The sequence below is a fragment of the Schistocerca cancellata genome, chromosome 3 (assembly GCF_023864275.1).
Source record: "Schistocerca cancellata isolate TAMUIC-IGC-003103 chromosome 3, iqSchCanc2.1, whole genome shotgun sequence".
Lineage (NCBI taxonomy): Eukaryota > Metazoa > Arthropoda > Insecta > Orthoptera > Acrididae > Schistocerca > Schistocerca cancellata.
This window is the reverse complement of record NC_064628.1, coordinates 954,941,042-954,947,067: the sequence shown is the minus strand read 5'-3', so window position 1 is coordinate 954,947,067 and position 6,026 is coordinate 954,941,042. Positions and strand designations below refer to the sequence as shown.

General features: G+C 40.9%; 2 non-coding genes across 2 annotated transcripts; both read right to left on the bottom strand.

Annotated features, from left to right (window-relative positions):
* Nucleotides 1–3,220: 3,220 nt before the first annotated feature.
* Trnas-uga (transfer RNA serine (anticodon UGA)) lies at nucleotides 3,221–3,295 on the bottom strand. Its single transcript has one exon. It is a non-coding gene; the product is annotated as a tRNA-Ser (tRNA).
* Nucleotides 3,296–3,520: 225 nt separating this feature from the next.
* Trnas-cga (transfer RNA serine (anticodon CGA)) lies at nucleotides 3,521–3,595 on the bottom strand. Its single transcript has one exon. It is a non-coding gene; the product is annotated as a tRNA-Ser (tRNA).
* Between the last annotated feature and the right edge of the window lie 2,431 nt (nucleotides 3,596–6,026).

Here is a 6,026-nt window from a genome sequence, read left to right as displayed (position 1 = left end):
TCAGTGTTTAAACCTCATCTACCAAGAAACGTGCCAGAACTGCGAGCTCGCATCAATGATGCTTTCGAACTCATTGATGGGGACATACTGCGCCGAGTGTGGGAGGAACTTGATTATCGGCTTGATGTCTGCCGAATCACTAAAGGGGCACATATCGAACATTTGTGAATGCCTAAAAAAACTTTTTGAGTTTTTGTATGTGTGTGCAAAGCATTGTGAAAATATCTCAAATAATAAAGTTATTGTAGAGCTGTGAAATCGCTTCAATCATTTGTAATAACCCTGTATACTACATAACAATCACAATAATAATAACCTGTATAATAATAATTATAATAATAATGATATGTATTATTAACAAAAGTAGTAATTTGCAGTAATAATAATATTAAAGTAACAATAATAATAATAATAAAATGGAGGTATTGAAAATGGTACCTATTAGTTTAGCACTTTTGAAGTCTCGTTTGGTTCTAGATAATGTGTAAGGAACAATGAAAGTGGAGATGATTGAAATGAATGTCGCAGTGATTGTTGGGAAAGAAGAGAATTGCAATAGAGGAATTCCAGTACAGAACTCTGTAGACAAGAGAAGGGGAAAAGATGGTGGAGGGATGGTTGACTAGAGTAGGCTGCAAGAAGAGAAGGCAGTTGTGATAGAAGGTGGGCCATTAGGTGTGTTTTGAAGTGTGAAAGGATTTCAGTTTCTCTAGTATTTTGTGGAATATTATTTAAAAGTCGGATTCCGTATACAGAAAATAATTTGGGTAACATGGTAGCGTTGTGCAGCGGTACAGAGAGTATTTTACTTTGTCGAGAACGAGTACTTGTGCTGTGTTGTTCAGGTGGTACTGTAAAAGCTGAAGATAAATAGGAAGGAACGCAATGATTGAGAAGACAAAACAGCTAGTAGAGGGTATGACAATCTTCACGCTTATTGGCACATAGTCATGGTAGTTATTCATACGCAGGAGTGATAAGGTCGATGTAGCCTACATCGCAAGTGTATCGCACACAAGCATTCATACTCAGTTCCAGCCGACGGGAGCCCTCATACGAAAGTCCTTGGAGAAAAGGATCACCATAACCAAGGATGGGAAGTACCAGTGACTCAACGAGCTTTCTTTAAGGTCGACAGAAAATACTATTTTTTAATTTTTGTAATGAATGCTGACGCCTTCTTACAGACTGCAGTTGTGTGTTCAGTCCACACTAGGTGATTATCGAGAATTGTCCAAAGTTCTTTGCAGAAGAAGAAAAGCAGATTTCTGGTTTCTTCAGCACTAAGGGTAGAAGAGATTCTCAGAAATGTGAAGTCTTTTGTAAGCGATTAAGATTGCTTGCGTTTTAGATGGGTTAAGTTTCAAACCTATGTTCTGCGCCCATGCTGATAAAGCAAGTTGTTGTTGTAGTCTTCAGTCCAGAGACTGGTTTGATGCAGCTCTCCATGCTACTCTATCCTGTGCAAGCTTCTTCATCTCCCAGTACCCACTGCAGCCAACATCCTTCTTAATCTGCTTAGTGTATTCATCTCTTGGTCTCCCTCTACGATTTTTACTCTCCACGCTGCCCTCCAATTCTAAATTGGTGATCCCTTGATGCCTCAGAATATGCCCTAACAACCGATCCCTTCTTCTATTCAAGTTGTGCCACAAGTTTCTCTTCTCTCCAATTCTCTTCAATACCTACTCATTAGTTAGGTGATCTACCCATCTAATCTTCACCATTCTTCTGTAGCACCACATTTCGAAAGCTTCTATTCTCTTCTCGTCTAAACTGTTTATCGTCCAAGTTTCACTTCCATTCATGGCTACACTCCACACAAATACTTTCAGAAACGACTTCCTGACATATCTATACTCGGTGTCAACAAAACAGCTTCTTCAGAAACGCTTTACTTGCCATTGCCAGTCTACATTTTACATCCTCTCTACTTCGACCATTATCAGTTATTTTGCTCTCCAAATAACAAAACTCATTTACTGCTTTTAGTGTCTCTTTTCCTAATCTAATTCCGGCAGCATCACCCGATTTAATTCGACTACATTCCATTATCCTCGTTTTGCCTTGGTCGATGTTCATCTTAATCCTCCTTTCATGACACTGTCCATTCCGTGCAACTGATTTTCCAGGTCCGTTGCTGTCTCTGACAGAACTACAGTGTCATCGGCGAACCTCAAAGTTTTTATTTCATCTCCATGGATTTTCATACCTACTCTCAATTTTTCTTTTGTTTCCTTTACTGCTTGCCCAATATACAGATTGAATAACATCGGGGAGAGGCTACAACCCTGTCTCACTCCCTTCCCAACCACTGCTTCCCTTTCATGCCCCTCGACTCTTATAACTGCCATCTGGTTTCTCTACAAATTGTAAATAGCCTTTCGCTCCCTGTATTTTACCCCTGCCACCTTCAGAATTTGAAAGAGAGTATTTCACTCAACATTGTAAAAAGCTTTCTCTAAGTCTACAAATGATAGAGACGTAGGTTTGCCTTTCCTTAATCTATTTTCAAAGATAAGTCTTAGGGTCAGTCGTTACATTCGTTTGTAAAGAATTCGTGTTAGTATTTTGCAGCTGTGGCTTATTAAAATGATAGTTCGGTAATTTCCACATCTGTCAACACCTGCTTTCTTTGGGATTGGAATTATTATATTCTTCTTGAAGTCTGAGGGTATTTCGCCTGTCTCATACATATTGCTCACTAGATGGTAGAGTTTTGTTAGGCCTGGCCCTCCCAAGCCTGTCATTAGTTCTAATGGGATGTTGTCTACTCCCAGGGGCCTTGTTTCGGCTTAGGTCTTTCAGTGCTCTGTCAAACTCTTTCCGCAGTATCATATCTCCTATTTCATCTTCATCTACATTCTCTTCCATTTCTATAATATTGTCCTCAACAACATCGTCCTTGTGTAGACCCTCTATATACTCCTTCCACCTTTCTGCTTTTCCTTCTTTGCTTTGTACTGGGTTTCCATCTGAGCTCTTGATATTCATGCAAGTCGTTCTCTTTTCTCCAAATTTCTGTTTAATTTTCCTGTAGGCAGCATCTATCTTACCCCTAGTGATATGCGTCTCTGCAATCTTACATCTAGCCATGCCTGCTTAGCCATTTTGAACTTCCTGTCGATCTCACTTTTGAAACATTTGTATTCCTGAATGAGATTTTCACTCTGCAGCGGAGTGTGCGCTGATATGAAACTTCCTGGCAGATTAAAACTGTGTGCCCGACCGAGACTCGAACTCGGGACCTTTGCCTTTCACGGGCAAGTGCTCTACCAACTGAGCTACCGAAGCACGACTCACGTCCGGTACTCACAGCTTTACTTCTGCCAGTGCCTCGTCTCCTACCTTCCAAACTTTACAGAAGCTCTCCTGCGAACCTGCAGAACTAGCACTCCTGAAAGAAAGAATATAGCGGAGACATGGCTTAGCCACAGCCTGGGGGATGTTTCCAGAATGAGATTTTCACTCTGCAGCGGAGTGTGCGCTGATATGAAACTTCCTGGCAGATTAAAACTGTGTGCCCGACCGAGAATCGAACTCGGGACCTTTGCCTTTCGCGGGCAAGTGCTCTACCAACTGAGCTACCGAAGCACGACTCACGCCCGGTACTCACAGCTTTACTTCTGCCAGTATCTCGTCTCCTACCTTCCAAACTTTACAGAAGCTCTCCTGCGAGTTCGAGTCTCGGTCGGGCACACAGTTTTAATCTGCCAGGAAGTTTCATTTGTATTCCTTTTTGCCTGCTTCATTTACTGCATTTTACTATTTTCTCCTTTCATCAATTAAATTCAATATCTCTTTTGTTACCCAAGGATTTCTATTAGCTCTTGTCTTTTTACCTACTTGGTCCTCTGCAACCTTCACTATTTCATCCCTCAAAGCTACCCATTCTTCTTCTACTGTATTTCTTTTCCCCATTTTAGTCAGTCGTTCCCTAATGCTCTTGCTGTAGCTCTTGACAACATCTGGTTCTTTCAGTTTATCCATGTCCCTTCTCATCAATTTCCCACCTTTTTGCAGTTTCTTCAGTTTTAATCTACAGTTCATAACCAATAGATTGTGGTCAGAGTCCACGTCTGCCCCTGGAAATGTCTTACAATTTAAAATCTGGTTCCTAAATCTCTGCCTTAACATTATATAATCTAATTGAAACCCTTTAGTACCTCCAGGGTTCTTCCATGTATAAAACCTTCTTTCATGATTCTTGAACCAAGTGTTAGCTATGATTAAGTTATGCTCTGTGCAAAATTCTACCAGGCGGCTTCCTCTTTCATTTCTTAGCCCCAATCCATATTCACCTACTACGTTTCCTTCTCTTCCTTTTCCAACTGTCGAATTCCAGTCACCCATGACTATTAAATTTTCATCTCCCTTCACTACCTGTATAATTTCTTTTATCTCATCATACATTTCACCAACTTCTTTATCATCTGCGTAGCTAGTTGGCATATAAACTTGTACTACTATAGTAGGCGTGGGCTTCGTGTCTATCTTGGCCACAATAATGCGTTTATTATGCTGCTTGTAGTAGCTTACCCGATATCCCATTTTCCTAAACCAAGTAACTCAGCATTTACATTCTGGATGGCTCTTCCCAGATTTGTCGGGCTTGCACTTAGGTATGACTAGTGCCTAACTATACTTCAGAATGAAAACGAATTTTCTTACAACGCTTTTACTCTTAAAACGGAGAAAGGCGAATGATATTTAGTTATCAGTAAACCTTGAACTAAAGACTCAATGAGACAGCCGGACCTTCTGATTTATAAGGCATTTTTATAGAATGATAAAACAATTCTCACTGCATTGAAAGTTCTATCTACAACTGCTTCTGAGAAACGAAAGGTAAGTGTCCACGGTGTGAGTGGTCACCCATTGCGAAACATGCTTCGCCAACAGCACTCCTCTTCCTAGCGATCGTTGCTGCTGCCTATTTCAAATCAGCCAAGTCAATACGTGTGCTTTGTACTTCCTATTCGCAACTCACATGACTCATCGACTCCTTGGATCTGAACTGGCAGAAATTGGAAGGCTTCAGGCTGACATCCTATGTGTCTAACCACTATTACTACTAATATAACAATAGTGTGTGGACTCGAAAGAGGCTTACTGGCCATTACATCTTCACTATTGTTTCATGCTGCCAATAAGATCGTTTATTTGTTGCGAAGTGAATTATGAAGAAATTTCTGGTCTACAACTCTGAGCAGATGAAATATTTAACCAAATGTGATGGATAAGTCTCAGTTTTACCGTCATAGATGCGCGATGCGAAGGACAAAACATTATGTCTAGTGGGTGGACTCTGTGAGGGAAAGTATGTTCATGAATTTGCTTCACAAGCCTTAACCACCAACACATTTTGCCGTACATTAATGCTTGTATTTGAAAAGAAAATTATTTATTAATAACTGATGTAATCAGAATCACATTCTTACGAAAGAATGATAGGAGTAATGACCCTTTAAAAATGATGTAGTTCCGTGTCCGAAACATGATTTTCTGATTTTAGCGCTCAGTAAATTTCATTTTATCCCTCACGGCTTGATTGAGAACCATCGGTGTAATATGTATGAATATCTGTCAACAGAGATGTGAAGTAGCAGACTACTGGATGCTTTAAGTGTGGTAAAGAGACTTACCAGAAGAATCTTAAGAGCATGTAACATTGCCACAAAGAAACCCACTTCTGATACTTTTGACTGATCAGTCCTTGACTACTCTTCAGCAGACCTCAACCCTTCCTAAGTTGTGTTAACACAAGAACTAGGTATAATGCAGCAGTTAGTTATGGGTTTGTTGAGTCAGCTCGAGAACGTCGCTAACATACCGAACAGACACTAATGGGACACGCAAAACTGTCAACAGGTGTGTCCGGAGCCAGCATAGTAGCATAGAGAGAGACTGGTACAGAGCGCCGTTGGAAGATCGCGGTCAGGGGGTGGCGGCGTGGGGCAGCAGGAGGGGAGTCGACGCGATCCTCGGCTCAGCTCACACGCCACTACATGCCATTACTCTGCTCG